This window comes from Gallus gallus, chromosome 5, assembly GCF_016699485.2.
Source record: "Gallus gallus isolate bGalGal1 chromosome 5, bGalGal1.mat.broiler.GRCg7b, whole genome shotgun sequence".
Classification (NCBI taxonomy): Eukaryota; Metazoa; Chordata; class Aves; order Galliformes; family Phasianidae; genus Gallus; species Gallus gallus.
Window position 1 is genome coordinate 50,556,803 of NC_052536.1, and position 17,221 is coordinate 50,574,023.

The following is a 17,221-nucleotide window of genomic DNA, read 5'->3' on the forward strand; positions in this document are numbered from 1 at the left end:
AAAACTTTGTGGGAAAGTCTGCCAGAGGGCTAATAGACATTTGTTTCAGTGCTGAAGGCTCCCGAGACTGGTCTCTAATCCAAACCTTATTCCAACAGACAGACAATAGAGGACAACCTCCACAGATTGCACTAAGCATCTGAACTGCTGTAGAGGAAGAAGCAGTCTTTCTTACTGCACTGTCCTCCCCAAAGGCATAAATTTATAGGGAAAAAAAAAATGATTCACAGTTTGCAGAAAGCTTACACTGCCTGGCTGACAAAATGGTCTTCTGATTTCTGACTTCTTTTGCTAACCTGCCCCATCTGCTTATGCACAGCTGAATGTGAGCAGCTGCAGGAAGAGAAGGAGAACCCCTTTCCTCACCACAGCAGTGGAAAACTTCTGAATTTACTCCATGTTCTGCAGAATACCATGGTAAAGTTATTCTAGAAACTGGGCCGTATTTCTCCAATGCTTCCTATGAACAAGGCGGTAGTAGGAACTCAACATACAATGCATTTTTACCATTGTAGGATCAGTGCATGCAGATTGTCTAATTTCTGCTTACAGTGAAGAAAGTTTCTGCAGTTTTATATCATAAGGCAATGTGAATGTCATGTAAGGAAAAGGAAGGCTGCTAGAAAAAGGAGCACACTGTGTATTTTCTGTGAGAAAATGAAAACACCCATAACTTTTTAGTATATTGTTTTACAAGTTTTCTTTTGCAAGGTATTGATCTAAAAATTGGTTGTTGCAAATGTCTGGTAATGAGAGTTTGAACTGTTTGTTCTGATGGGTCACATAATGTGTGCTGTATTGATTCAGTTTCTGGATTGGCAGCGCACGTGCAAGGAAAACAGCTTTAATGAGCCAATGCCCTGAATCTCCAAGGAAAGGGAGGAAGTATAGTGGAACTGGGGAACAGTAGCTGACTTTTACTATTTTTTCATTTTGGGTTTGGATAAGAGGAAATGAAAATTAGGTGATGCAAAGAGTTACTGGCTGACTAACATTTACATTGGAATTTGAATCCCTTGTATTTGTGCTTGTAGCAAGTAACCACACGTGTGTGAAGATATGGGTATGTATGGGCTTATCTTTGTCAAGAGCTGAGTAGCCTGGGAACATTATTGTGAGCAGATGACAATCATCGTAGTCCCCTCCACCAAATATATATATAATCACTGCATTCAGTGGGCTGCAGCTGACACAGATTACTTGCCTCTGTGCTGGCTTCACTGTGAGGGAGTCCACGCAGCCCTTGTCTGGCTCATTTCTTCACTCCATTCAGGATAGGAGTAATGTTACAGAACAGTAAATAGAACAAAAAAAAGCAATGCTTTACAAGAACCAGACCCACAATGCAATAGGAAGTCAGGGTGAATTTGAGCCAGTTCTGCTTCCTTAGAGGGACAGTATGGATTTAAGCATGGTGGGCTGCATGAAACGAGCACTTTCATATGTATTTTGGGGTTCAAATCATCTGTGGAAACTCAGGAGTCATTAACAGTGGGCTGGGGTCTCCCACTTTTCAGCCTTCCCAAACTCTTCCTGCTTATGAAAGGGATGGATGGTATTGCTTATGATAGAGAGCCTCTTGCCTAGAGAAGTTGTGCATGCCCCATACCTGGAGGCATGCAAGGCCAGGTTGGATGGGACCCTGGGCAGCCTGGGCTGGTGGGTGGCAACCAGCCCATGGCAATGGGGTTGAGACTGTAAGATCCAGGTCCCTTCCAGCCCAAGCCATTCTATGACTCTATGATTCTAGGATTCTGTGATTCTATTATAAGGATAGTTGAACCAATTGCAAATCTCTCAGGGTTTGCAGCATTTGAATCTGACATCGGAAGCAGCCTGGCATCTGCTGGGTAATATTTCTCATTTGCCACGTTGACTCTTTGTGAGGTTGCCTGCAGGAGTGGGGCTTTTACCATAGCATGTCTACAGAAAGCGACCGAGACAAAGGAAATGTCTATTAAAAGTCAAGCAAATCCATGATCAAACAGTATGGGCTTGTTTCTAGGGTAATTTCCAGGTGGTTCTTTTCCTTGCTTTGAAATTTTAAAACAGTCCTTTCGGTCAGGAAAAGAGTGGAGAAAATAAACAGGTAACACATTGTGCAGTTCTCATCTGGGAAGAGAATAAGCTTTCCATTTTTGGCTGCTCTTTTCTTCACCCTCTTAAAGCTGCAAATTACACCTCATTTTACAGTCTCTGCTGTGATGTGAAAGAGATATTAGACATTGTGCTCAGACGAGGCTGGGGTTAAAGTGGCCTCTGCATGCACCTCTCTGCCTACAGCATTTTAAGGAGTCTTGGGGCAGAGCACGGTAGGTATTATCTAGTCTCATTTTCTCAAGGCTGTTTAAACACTATTTTGAAGGGGGATGGGGGAAGAAAAATCCTATTTTAAGATGTCCATTAGCATCCTGGCTTGTGTGGAGCCAGCAATGCCTGCATTCCCTGAAAGCTCAGGCATGCTGGCTGTCCCAGGTACCATGCAGTTCCCACGTTGCCTGCTTGGGTGCAGCCCCAAAAAGTCCACTTAGCTCTGGGATCTCGGCAGCACATTGCAGTACAGCAGAAGGGACAGGATACTTTTTAGAAATTGTAGTAAATGGAGGCTCTCAGGCACCAGCAATTTATATGGTGTGGATGGGGAGTGGAGGGAGCACGTAGGTGAGTGTGATGCTGATGCATGGCCAGCTGCTTGTTTATCATATTTTCTGCCATGCTGAAATCACCTTCTTCTAGAAGGGTACTTGCATGAATTGATTTACTTGTATGGAACAGAGCATAATTATGTACTGCACATAATGTGCGCTCAGATAGATAAAACAAGTGATACAACCCAATGGATGCCTTAATGTGATGTCCAAGTCATGCATTTGGACATTCAAATTGGCACTTAGGTGAATAAAACTGACATTTACATGCCTAAGTGGCAATTTGGAGCATCCAGATTGGGGATTGAGGTTCCCCTGTTTGAAAACTGAAACCTTGTCTTGTAACACTGTACACTGTTATCTGCTGGCTACAGTGCTCTGGTAAACACAGCAGAGTATTTGGGGATTAAATGAATGAGCACACAGAAAGTTGTTCATTATTACACCAATTGATGCAGTTCTTGTTTGTGGTCTTGACTGGCTGGCTGAAGAGAATACACACATGCTTGTTTTAATGCAATTATTTTAAGCACCTCAAATGCAACCTAAATATAGCTAACTGGGGAATGTTGCTACTAAATTAGAAGTGGGAAAAAAAAAAACAAACTGTATTTGTGTGGGTATGCCTTCCTATGCTGCCTATATTTAACAAGCTAAGAAGCTGCTTCTCTGATCGAGTAAAGCAATGGGGATACAGCCCCATTCACAGCATGTAATGCAGCAGTAGCGATACAGCCCCATTCACAGTACCAAAGAATGTGTTTCTTCTGGGGAAGCAAAGGACACATTCTTTCCATTATGGGGTTTGATAGATACGTTCAGCATTGTTAAACCTCCCTTTTTGTACCCAAACAGTAATTTCTCACTTTTCTGGCTGTCATATGAAGATCAGGCTCCACATCACCATATGACTCCTCACCACCAGTGTCATCAGCATCAGACCAGGGGGTTATTTACACTGTTTGCATGTAAGCACAAGAAAGCATGATTAAGATTAGGAATACATTTGATAAGCACGAGAAACCAAGTGAGAGAGTGGCAGGCAGAGGCTCACCCATGGATTAACGCCCTTAAATTAAATGATAAAATATGCCTGGAATAAATAGAATTCTCACTGGGAACCTCTCCAAGCTCAAGCCCATATGTTGCTGGCTAATCATTTCACACCTTCATCTGCTAGAGTAATTAGACAAAAGTGAAGCAGAACTCTGCTTATTTTTCTTGCTACTGTTTCATAATACTAGCAAAGAAATGATGTGTTATTTTAAGATCACCTCAAATATAGGGGTCCACTGGGAATAGCTCTTAAGTACTCCAGCAGTTGGTTTTACTTAGCAGGTACAAAACACAGATTACTTTTTGTTAGGGGTGCTTTGTTTGTTCTTTAAGCGGAGAGAAAATTTATACAAATATGTACCTGTGATTGAATTTAGGTCCTTCTGGAAATGAAAGAATTGATTTTTGCCTTGCCACACAGACTCCATGTCAGTGTAAATCCACTGATGGTAAATCGGTGTAAAATTGGAGCAGAAGTGTTTATTGGCAATTGAATAGAAAATGTCATTTATACTCTTGTCGTGAGCACTGCTTTTAACCAGTATGTTTTTACTTATGTTGGATATAGGCATAGATCCAACCAGCAACTATACTCCTATTGCTGCCTCAGGTTTCTCAGCAAATAAAGCCTGTCATGGACTGGCCTTTTTCAGAGACTGGCCAGAACTTAAATTTTCACTCCCAACCAAACAAACCCTTCCCCCCCCCCTTTTTTTTTTTTTTAAAAAAAAAAAAAAGAAATAAAGCTGTTTCTAGCTCATATTAGAAATAAAAATAAAATCCTTGAGAAGTTTGGAAAGAGTGTAAAGGATTTAGTCTGGTCAACCCTTAATGGAATTAGAACTTAATGGAAGGGGAAAGGAGAAAACTTTGGGCAAGTTGCCTGATAAATAACTAGTGGAAGGTACTCCAGTGTAATTAAACCTTCCACTGATGATTTTGATACCAAGCACTCCTTAAGACACAATAAACAAATAATCTGATCCAGGTTCTAATTGTTTTCACAGCACCCACTCTGGAAGTCTAAGATGGACTTATATGTCTTACTGGATCCATTTCAGGCTGAATCCTGGGCTCCATCTCACTACATGGCAATGAGAGGGTTGCACTCACTTTGCAGAGGCCATTTAAAAACTGAGTTTCAATGCCTATCACCCTGGTCCTCATGTCAGCCCTGAAAGGTTAAGGCTAAATAGTTAGCTTCTATCCTTCAACACTGTCTGAAGTGTAGACATCAAATAAACACAGTCTGCTTTGCGTGCCATTGTTTGACTACTATAGAAACTTCTATGCTTCTGTTCTCTTCTTTCTTTTGCCTACATTTACTACCAGCTTCCCTTATCAAGCACCAACATCCGAGTGGATACATGACTGCTAGTCAGGACATACAGTGAACCAAAAGGCACAGCATTCCAGACACCTTCTCTGGAGAAGGCCAGGAACTTCCCTCCTCAGTATGGGAAGGAGAATGCTCCATAGATGTCAGTGGCATGCATGGTTTTATCACTGGAGAAGTTAACACTTTGGGCTGAATGTGTAAATGCAAAAAGCAGTTAGCACAGCTGCATCCTCATGGGAGTATGAAGGTAGAAAATAAGGAAAAATGATGAACTGTGAATGAGACATAATAGAGAAGCTCTGGATTGGGAGATTTCGCAGCCAAGAGCTGACATAGTTCTGCTGTGAGGTCGCGTGAGGAAGGGTTATGGTGTCTGCGCATATGAGCCCATCAAACCATTTGTATTTTAATTACGTATGGGATGAAAAAAAAAAGTGTAAAATTTGCCATGTGCTGCACGCTTAATTTGTATTATCTGGAAATCTTAAAAGGAAAAATGGACCACCCCCCTGGAAAATACTGACCACCTGATACTGAAAGCTGGGAAGCTCCAATTAACAAAAGCCCACAGCTTCATGTCTACAAAGCTCCAATTAACAAAAGCCCACAGCTTCATGTCTACAGCTAAGCACTTTTCTAGTTTTAGAAATGTTGGTGCTTTAGATCTTAGTCTTATGTTTGGAAGCAAGAGGAGTCTGAGCAAGGTGAATATGTGTCAGTCCCGAATCTAGGAAAGTGTCTTCTACAATACTGAAAGAGAGTGTCCGTTAACAGAGAATTATTTACAGGAACAATAATGAAAAAGTATAACTTATTGGAAAAAAAATGCAAAACAAAACATTTTCTGATCATCTCATTTGCAAACAATAAAGCCAGCAGCATCTGACCGTTGTCAGAGGTTCCTTAGAGAATGCAAATGTAGCCTTTATCTTCCTCTGCCCTTTATTAAAACAACTGTATAGACTTCGCTGATAAACAAGACAATTAAATGTAAATGATGTCATCTCTTGGCATTCATTCACTTTAATGAGTCTAGCCAATCACCCAGCGTACATGGTAATAGCTAGAAAACAGCGATATTAAATATCATATTAGCAGACAACAAAGAGGACAGTGACCTTTGTTTTTAACTAATGGCACAGCACACTATATAGCAATCCAGTCAACTGTCCTTGTCATTTAAAAAAAAAATTCTGATTAAATGTAAGCATTCAGTGTTTATTGTGCAAGCCTTAATGAGCTGACTGTTTGTGATGGTAGGAGATGGGTTTAGAGGTGAACTGGTATCTGGCTCAGAGTGAAGCAACCCAGGAAGTTCTTCGCACTCAGTCAGTTCTCCTCATCTCTGCTCCTTTTCACTCTGATGGATTTGCTTTCTCACAGCTGCCATAAAAGGATGCATTCAATCTTGGACTGTTTTCTTCTGAGTAGTTAGTAACTTCTTCTGCTGAGGAGTTGGTACCCCTCTTTTTATCCCCAAGACCCCTCTCCTCTTCAAGGCGTTGTTATCTCCTTAACACATTTTCCTTCTCACTTTTTTTTTAATATGGAAATAAGATACTGAGTTCTCACTCTGCTTTTCTTGTAAATGACTTTACTCCATCAAGCAACCTGTTCAAAGTATTTTCAGTATTGCATTTTCATTCTTCATTCTTATCTCAGAAAAGAATCTTTAGTGTCTAACAGGAATCAGACTTCCATTTTGCCCTACACTTACAAAATGGAAGTAAAAACAAATGAGAGGAATTAAGTGTTACCTTTACAAAATATCTATTTTCCTCTGAATGTTTAGTCTATGTTACTCAGTTTGTCCCACCTCTGGGATGTGCAGAGCATCGTTCAGAGAGTGAATATCTGCTAGCGCTATATGATGTTCCATTCAAAATCATTTGCAGGTTTTAAGAAACTAGTTCCTCTAGCAAGGACACAGAAGATAAATGTCCCTTTGAAGCAATTGCTTTAGAGGATAACGCAACAGGAAACAAGGGAACAAGAAGGGAAGCATCTTTAATAAATGCTTAACTAAAATGGATGTTCAGCATCTTCATCACAGATAAAAATCACAGATCAGGTAAAAACAACAAAGTTGAATGGATTTGAAAGACCTTTTGTCTTTCTGGCCATGGAAAATTTTGATATACATCTGCATGGTACTCCCAAACTTTATCCACATAATGGTGGCACTGAAGATTATATGGGAATTTAAACGCAATTCATTCTCACATGCACAGGCACACCAATCCTTGTCACATGTTAGCTGACAGCCCATGACAAAAAGTGCCTTTTCTTAAGATTAGAAGTAGGGAAAGAATGGGTCAGTTATTTTTAAGGTGATATATATTCCGCTCTATGCTGTGTTCCAGGTTTTCAGTGTGGCCATAGACACACTAATTCATCCTTTTTTCTTATTTCTCCTTTTTGTTTTTGAGTGATGATAGTAGCATACACAGTCGGTATCTAGGTAATGGACTGGTACCACAGGTACACAGTTACCAGATAGTTTCTATACTTGTCACTTTCCTCTGTGGGAAAAGGGGACTTGCATGTAAGAGGAGCAGTGATGGAAAGGAATCTATGTGGCTGTGGCTCCTTCAGTACTTACAAGAAATTTAGGCCCCCTGAGTCAGGCATATGAGTGTCAGAGTGAAGGTGGGGACATTAGATTATGGCAAACAGACTAACAGTTAGGAAACACTTTCTCACAGTTAGATTTTTTTATTTGATCTCTTTTTTGTGCTCAGCCCACATAAGGCAGGTATTTCACTTAGCTATCCATGCTCGGGGGAGGGAAACGGGAGTGACTCCTATCACCACTGTCTGCAGCTGCTGGAGTTGTCTCCTTCACAGTTCTTACAGTCACCTTTATTTAAGTATATCACTAACATATATTAAATATGCATATACACATATATACATATGCATATACTCATGTAAATATAGATGCATGCACGTAAATGAAATACATAAAATATGTATATAAGACTGTAGATTTGCATCTAAAAAATTCTGAGCCCTGCATCTCACATCTTTTCTGCTGTTGCTGCAGACACTTGCCATTGTCAAACACATCCTGGTCTTGTCCCAATTGTGTCCCAGTGCTGAACCCCAATTCATGTCTCACAAGCAAATCCATATCCCTGAGGGAGCAATGGATGTTGGTGTGCGCAAGGCTCCATCAGCCTTACTGTGCGCACAGTGAGGACCAGGTTTAAGTCTTTTTGAAGGTAAATAGTGAATAAATGTGAAGCCTGGAGCTGTCATTTAAGCCTTTTCATCTCTAGAACCAGGACTCTGGGCTGAGTTTGTAATTATTCCCTTGTAGTTGTCGATCAGTTTCGCTATTTTACAGCAAGTAAATTTTCTTCTCAGTGGGTGAACTGCATGACAAACCATAGGCAAACTTCTGAAAAACTGCAAACACTTACACTTTACTGCAAATGTAACCATAACAATTCAAAGTACTAATTTTCTACCTCATATAATATGTGTAAGTATGCCTTAGCAACACTCACGGGAAACATAATTTACCAGTGCCTCTATCTTCCATACCTCAAGATGGGAAATTTCTGTCACATATTTAACAGAAGGCCGGCTGTCTGAGCTTTCCATGTGCTTATCTGCACTGGGTATTAAGGAACATCTTGAGGGGGTGTTTGCTTTTCTTTAACCCTTCACTAGTGGTGCGGCAGCATTGATCTACTGATGAAAACATGATATCTTGGCTCCCAATCTCTCCCTGGGTAAAAAAGAAAGCAAAGTGTGAGAAAATACAAGCAGGAAGCTGCACAGGAGAAAATCTGAAATGGAAGTCTTCATCATTAGGAGAGAAGAGTTAACTGCTGGGCAGTTTATCCCATGTCAGAAACCCCTCAGCACACCATGAGGAATCAGCAGCTGGGTGTGTTATTCTTATTTGCATTGTGCCTAGTGCCAGGATCCCACAAATAGGAGCACATGCAGTCTACTCTGAGGAATGCTCTGCTCTGCTCTCCTCTCCTCTTTCTTACCTTCCATGATGTTTTAGGTGTCTCTATTAGCCAGTAGGAAATGAAGAAAGGGATGTGTGTCTGAAATCCAAAGTTTCTTTGGGATTTGGTTTGCCTACATCTAGGTGTGAGTTCAATACCTATGAAATGCTGGGATATCTAATTCAGTCCCATACTCATTTAGGTGCCAAGCCGGTTGTTCTGGGTAACTGGCTGTCTCTTCTATTGAAAGGCAGAGAAAGAGGAGGTGATATTTACCACTTTATGTTATATTCTGCTGCTATGGGAATTGCCAGAAAGCCCTACTCCAGCCAGCCTCTCTCCGTGACTCAAAGGCAGCAGGATACAGACCTGGGTGGCCAGATTTTGTGGTAGTGAGTGGCTGCCAGCTTTCCACAGCTGCGCAGATGTCATATCTGTGATCAGAATGGGAGGTCAAGACATAAAACTTCTTAGCTCTAATCCTTTACCATGTGGTGAGCCGGAGTAATATTGCAAACATCACAAGGAAAGACTTCACAATGCATAAACTAATATATGAAGTTCTGACCCTCGTTACTTATTCTTGTAATTCCACCCAACATTCCTCAGTGCATGGCTGCCTGGAACTTGGTCTTCCACATCTCTGTTGTCACTGCTGAGATGCACCACCCACCACCTCACTGTGCTCACATCCACTCTTTGGTCTCCATAAACATTCAGCAAGTGTCAATGAATGTCAATGGGTACCATTTTTTTTTCTTCCTGGAAGAATTCAATTCGACCACTTTGCTTCATATGCACTTTCATGTGAGATACCATTTTGTCAGACTGCCCCTCTGCTGCCATCTGTCAACAAAACGTAATGGGATGTTGGTGGGAAGGCTCAACCTCTACTGCAATTACTCCAACATCCACCTCTGACGTTGTGGGCCAACAGTAGGCATTAATTTTGGAGCAGCACTTGTATTTAACTTGAAATCATGCCCTAATTCATGTGACTAGCTTAGATGTGATTCATCAAAACATTTCATGTGAATGGCTTTGAGATGCTGAACCTGAATTTCTAAGTGATCTTTTTGACAGTGAGAATTTTAAAGAAAAAAGAAGCCTTTGTCTTGCAAACTCCTAATGGACAATTTCTCTCCCTCTCTCCTCATCCCCCATGATTCTCTCTACTCCAGTAATTAGAAACAGAAATTTCATTGCAAGATTCCCATTTTAGAATATTATCTGTCCTGAGTGGTCAGGTTGGATGATGTTTTTTGCTGTGTCTGCTGCTGCCCTCAAGGAAATGTACTTGCTCAGACATTCAGTTGGAGCCAAGAACATTTCTGACACCCGCAAGGAGCCTGCCAAGTGACTGCAAGCATTGTGCATTAGTGTCACTCCAGCCATAGGAAAACCTAAACCACATGAGTGACTTGAAGCACAATTTGCTCATAAGGAAAAAAAAAAAAAATCATGTATATATCATGGCATTTCAGTTTTAGCTGAGCTGCCTACAAGATGCCAAAATTCAGGAAGATGAAGAAAGGAACTTATTCATTTCTGAGCAATGTTAAGTGAATATTCATTGCAACATCTGATGCATGATAAAGCTTTAAACCTCTTGTGCCTTAGTGAACCTGAGGAACTGTTCATTTGAATGAGACACAACTCAGGCATTAGTCAGACAGGAGATGAGATGCAGTCCTATAAAATAACCACATTAGTATGAAAAATGAGACATAAACCAAACTGTCCCCATATGTTGCAATCCATATCTCAGAAAGATTTTTCTCAAAGTTTTTCTGTATAACGATCATCAGGGGAATTTATATGCCCTGGTCTGGAATTGATATTAAACTAAAGGGGAGGAAAGGGAGACGAACACAGACAAAGAGATATCCAGGAAACATGGACAGATGGGAGATAGCTGAAACAAAAAGTTTTGGCAAGGGAGACAGGGAATGCTCTACACTGAACTGCATTTGGGTACTGAGTGCAGTGTTCTCGTAAATACAGGGACAACTGCTTAGGGTCCTGCCACCAAACCCTGCTTACATGCTACGCAGTCGTCTGTCTCACTGCATTACTTATTACTTACAACTGCTTTTTAATGTAGTTTGGGGGATACAGTATATGCATCATTTCTTTATTATAGCCTTTCAATCATCATCGTGATACAAAGGAAAAACATTTTCTGGAGCAGATGCACTCTTTTATTTGCTAATATGTTCTTGGTTGACACTAATTTGCCACAGCAAAATGTAGCATCCGTCTTCAAAATGCTGCTCACTAATGCCATTCCAAAAACCAATGGGTATGCAATAAACTGCATCAAACAACCCATAATAATGCAGTTTTACTACAGATGTTCATTATGCACATGAGTCTCTGTAGCAGCCTGTGCATTTTGGAGAAATGTTCAAAATTAGTTTGGAAAAGCAGTAATTAAAATTAAAGTAATTTTTCTTATAAAATTCAGTCAAATCAGAACCACAGACATGTCACAGTGCTCAGTTACCATGAGTGACTTCTCCCTTATCCCCTGCCTTTCAAAGCACATTTGTTAATTTTACTGTCGACTTGGGTATCATATCCAAAGCTTCTCTGGATTCCAGCAGACATTACACTCATGAGGAGCAAATATTTGGACTCTGGAAATTTGATGCCTTTCTTATTATTACTTCCAAACATGCACCTGATTGATGTTTTCCCTAAGAACTTGTTGGGTACATGTAGTGAAAGCACTGCATGCTGGATAAATTATCCTGAGAGCTCACGGCTTGCCTTTTGTACCCCAGTTGCCTTGCAGTGCTATGGAAAGCATTTGTCAAACATTCTGGTTCTTCCCATGGTATTAAGGGAAAATCAAAATTATCAATCACATATTGTTTTTCAAGCCTTCTCCTTTAATTTCAGGTTGAACCTTATGTTAGATAAACTAGTTGGTTGCTTGTTTGTTTTTTCTCCCCAACGGTCATGTGAAAGTGGTAGAAGTTTTATAGTGAGCTCCTCTCCAGCAGTATGTCTGGTGGTTTAACACACGTGGCCTTTTGTTCTTTGTTGGCCCTTACTGAATGCTCTGCAGACAAAGCAAGCAGGGCATTAATCACCTCCTGTGCTATGTGGATCCCAACAGGCTCATAGGCAACCTGAGCAAAGAGAGATGTCTGAGCAAAAGTTTCTGAGCAAATACTGCTGAATTTGGTAAAGATTTAGATCTTAATTGTCTATTTATTTATTTATTTATTTACTTACTTAGTTACTTACTGGCTTGGACCCAACTTTGAAGGAATTCAAAAGAAAAAGGGAGAATCCCCAACTCCTAGCAAGAGCACTATGGCAGGGATCAATTCCTTCCCAGGGCACAGGGGGCTACAGAAGGAAGCAGTGAGAATACGTTATCAATCAGACTTGAAGGTAACCACCAAATAGCCGTGGAACGAGTTCCTGACATTGCCTGTGAGCTTTACATGCAGATGTGGCATTTGTCAATTCTCAGTGACATCAGTCTGTGTGTTGCAATATCAGGACATGAGGCATGACTGATTAATTTGCAGCTTTGACTCCATTTCCTGACCTACTAATTCCCTGCTCTCCGCTACTAAATAAGAAGGCTCAAACAAAAGAAAAAAAAAAAGGAAAAATGAGATCCTCTTACTTCATTTTTTGAATAGAAGATAAATGAGCTCCCTATTGAATAAGTCAGAGATTTGCTGAAAAGTGCTAACTATATTTGAGAGTACAGTGTGAATTTATTTCTCTGAGAAAAGACCTCTCTGAGTCATTAATATGTGGCAAGAGACACATTAAGTACAATTAAAGAACATGTTAAAAAGCAGTTTTGGAGCTTCTCTGTCCTCTCACAGAGCAGCTTGGCTTCTGAAATGACTATTTCTGAAACCTGTGTCTGCACCCTCAACCCATAAATGCAACTTAATAAACCTTCCAGACCTGAAATGAACATTTTGATGACACTGTGAATACAGTATATGCTAAAGATCTTCTATTCCATTTTCTATAACCATAAACAGATATGCTTTAATGGTCTGTTGCCTTTACCTTAAAAATTCCAATTTAGCCCCCTAGAGCTATAATAATAAAAACTGCTGACATTCTGTTTTTATTTTTCAGAATAAGAAGAACCTGTCTGTATTTGTGGATGGCTGAGATCAAGCTTGGTCTTAGAATCAGGCATCTTCCTTAAGAAGAAAGGGATGTGACACAGACTTTTAAGTTTGACATGGGTGACAGCAAGTCTTTCAACACATGAAGCCCATTCATTTTTGTCTTGAAAACAGTTTTGTAAATGTCAGAGTTTAAAACTCATTTGACTCATTTTTGCCTTTTTTTCAGCAGCGTTTATCTCACCCCAAGTTTGAAGGGATATCTGTTCATTTCCATCAGAAGAATAACTCAGTCAACAGACAGGGACTTCTGTTTTACCAAGCCTGCTGTGCATGCTTCTGGCAATGCTGGGTTACAGGAGCTCAGGTTCTTGTGTTTGAAAACCTCTATGTGGCAAACAGAGAGAATGAGGCTTTAAAACTTTCTGTTTTCTTTGGCTTTTGGGCAACTGGTTGCATTATATCTAAGGGAAAAAATACTTCATGCTGCAAAACTATGTCCCTCTCCTATGGCATGTCATCAGATGTCTTACATATTTTAACTCAAATATGAAATGGCAATACAAATCTACACGTGGATGCAGCATTTTGCTGCCTATTACTTTAAGTGTTTACATTCTATTGAAAGCACAGCTGCACTGTAGAAAAAAGCATTTCTTATATTGACCTGACAGAATTCAATCTTTAGATATCTCAGGGAAACCAGCATGGGGTTATTCAGTATCTGCACAAACCATATTCTAATAGTTTTCACCACGAATGATCATGACACTCTTTCATAGTCCTGCATTTTTCCATTTTTGCTGATTCTTCTTTTTTTTTTTTTTAAGTATTTCCTCAAGAATCTGTGTTCAAACTACATTCAAAAAGCATATGCAGATTTTAATCTCTTTACAGAAGACACAATCCCATTCTTTTTTTTTTTTTTCTTTAGTCTACCACAAACACTTCTACCCTACTGATATTGCAAGTACCTTTTTTTTTCCACGTACAGAGGAGCATAGGAACAGGTTTTGTGGACAGCTCAGCTCCATAATCTGTCTTTCACAATAGCCAAAAGCAACACCAATCAGTGACTTATGGCTTGTCTTGAATATTAGTGACAGCAGTTATGAGGTCAAAGCACTGGAAATAATTGCATTGTGCTGATGATCTCCAGGGCCTGAGGTTTATACAGCCAAGGCAATGGGAAAGAGAGCAGAAGGATCCAGCAAACCACTGAAGTACAGGAGCTGTAATGAAGATGGTCATGGGAGCACAGGTCCAACCTTTGAGGTCACAGCATCTTGCTGCATAGCACTGGAGGCAGCCACATCTTGCAGCCCCTGCACACAGTGATGTGAATGTCAAATAGCCAGGGCTAGGTTCATAAGGACAGGTATTATCTCGCTGGGAAAAAAAACACAAACAGTCTTTCAGGCACATAAGTCTTATTTTGAGACTGAAGAGAATGAAGCGGAGGCTGAGAATTATATATTCTTTGACCATCATGGTTACAACACTACAACCATTGCAGTTCTGTCAGTTAATTAATTTTTACCACTAAGAGCCCCTAAGGAATATGTCAATTTAAATTATAAAGCACCAAGAGGAGCTTCATAAAAATGAATGTCTGTGTATAAACCTTAATTTCACGGAAAGTCCTAAGAAAAATTCTTAACCCAAACCAGTTATTTTTGCATCCTAAATCAAAGTAAGCTTCAGTGTAGTGTTAGAATGGAAGTTAGGGTTAGGAAAACTCTGCTCACGCTTTTGATCTCAGAGTTCAAGACATTCCCGGTCAACAAGTTTCTAAGACCTGGTGAATATCAGAGTTATGCTGGCATCCTAAAGTGAGACAGCTCTCAAGATGCTTATTCTCATTCTGCAGAAACTCCTGCTGATGGACTGGGGCCCTGATCTGATAAAATCTCTGCAGGCTGAGTGCCTGTTCTGTAGTTCCTTGTTAATACTGTCCTTTAAAGAAATTAATCTTCCCCTCCAGAACTAATCTTCCCCTCTCAGCTCTGGGCACAGGAAGTATTTTTCCCTGGTTCAGAGCTCTTTTTCTCATGGTCCTGCCCTTCTCAGAAGTTCTGAATATTTATTTTTTCAGAAAAAGGTGTGTCAGAGGAGAAACCATTTCCCCTTGGATTAAACATAGCTGCTCTGGCACACAACTCTGTGGCTGCTATACTGAAGGGTCAGGCACTTCACCTCACACAGTTGTCCAGGGAATAAAACCCATTATGGAATGTGGAAATAGGAAAGTTGACTGTTCTACAGATAGGGAAGTGAGACTGAGATGGAAGTCAGAGACAAATTAAAGGGAATGAGCATGGACTGAAGGTTAGATCTCCAGCCCTATGTTTGGGCCTTGTCCAAGATGAAATTCATGGGGCCATTTTAAAGTGAATATCAAGCATCGCACTTTGCTCATTTAATAAACTTACCTGCTGTGAAGGACTGCTAGATACTGCTAGATACTTCCTCTGTACATCTGTTGAGTTAACATTATAGAAGATTGATATTTATGTGATGGAGAGAGTTTACAATGCTGATTAAGTAAATATTTGCTTTTAAATATTTGTATGCCAGTGCTTAGTTTATGAATGTGAATTCCCAAGATCACTGTTTTTATGATCCCATTTCAGCAAGGGCAATTACTTCCTTTCTGCTAATCAGGAAAAGACACAACCAATATTAAGAGACCATGGGAATTGAGTAGGATCAAAGGTGCAGATTACCAACTGGAACGTATTTCTTTCTCATGTTCATTACTCAATACTATTTGCATAAATAAGCTTTTTTTTTTTTTTTCTAATTTGAGAAAATTTTCTTGCTGCTGATTCTCTCTTGAGGTCATAGTCTTCTTATGATATCACAGTTGATTGGCAGAGAAAATGTTATCACGTGATCAGAGGTTCATGTGAGAGAATGAGTAGCTTTTAAGGAGAAGTTCCTGTATTCATATTCATATCCCATGTGTTAAAGTATTAATGCTGAATGGAAACAATCCTTCCCATTCAGTACTTTTCCATCACATGACAGCAGTTTACTATGTGTTTAGCATTATAGAGACAGTCACCACTATATGTTCTTCATGATGCTCTTAGGGCAGCACTATGAAGCTCACAAGAGATATGATAACTCAACCAAAAATGAAGTCCACTAATAAGAGACTTCATCTGGATTTCCCAGCATATGATGTCTCCTTTGTGGTTTTCTATAAACATTTAGGGTGAGTGAAGGCTTTGATACTAATATACCATATTTTTGGCACCAAATAAATACTAAATGCTTGTGCACAACAGTGGCTTTTTAAAAAATGGCTGTTTACAGGTAAAGTATCCTCAGGAACTGTCCTCCTCCACATTTCACTGTCCTATATGACTGTTATCCACCTGTATCAGAATCTTGTCAGCCACCTGACAACAAAAAACTGATATGATGCGGCTAATAAATTCTGCTCCATTGCTTAACAGGTAAATGCAAGTGTGGTCTATATGCAAAATATATCCCTGAATATATTGGAATGATAAAAGCCTTTGCTTGTTTAGATCTAATAAAAGATTAGTCCACGTTGAATTGAAGGGAGACTTTGAAGCTGCTTGATCCAGGTTAGGATTTGTGTCTGCGTTTGACCCTCTTTCTACAGTGTGAGAATGAAAGTCTGCTTCCAAATTGCTGCCTACAACTCTATGTGAACTTTGTAGCTGGTATCTTCTATTCATAGCACAATAGGATAAAACAATCTAGAGATGGATGTTCAGTTGCTTATATGATTTATTAAATTTCCCTTTTTATAACTGAAATAATACTGTTGTTCTTGCTACAAAAATAAGAACAACAGAAGCAACCTCTACAATGATCACTCTCAGCCAATCTTTTGATTCATATTTTACCCTGGACCTGACAGTTCTTTCCCCCACTCTTTTCTTTGGAGAGGGATGAACGCTTATGTAAGACCTAGGACAGGGAATGAGTCCTCACACATTCATAGCATCAACAAAGTTCAATGAATTAGTTATTCATTTTCTTTTTGTCACCTGGGAATTCCTCATAACAGAGTGATTCTTTGCTGCCATATGCTACAGCTCCATAAAACAAATAATTTAT

General features: G+C 39.9%; 2 long non-coding RNA genes across 2 annotated transcripts in view; both read left to right on the forward strand.

The window, feature by feature from the left end:
• The window catches only part of LOC101749505, a 198,248-nt gene that overhangs the window by 122,107 nt on the left and 58,920 nt on the right, over positions 1-17,221 (forward strand). The window lies entirely within an intron of this gene.
• LOC121110908 lies at positions 140-16,690 on the forward strand. Its single transcript, XR_005860214.1, has 2 exons — positions 140-417; positions 13,131-16,690. It is a non-coding gene; the product is annotated as an uncharacterized LOC121110908 (long non-coding RNA).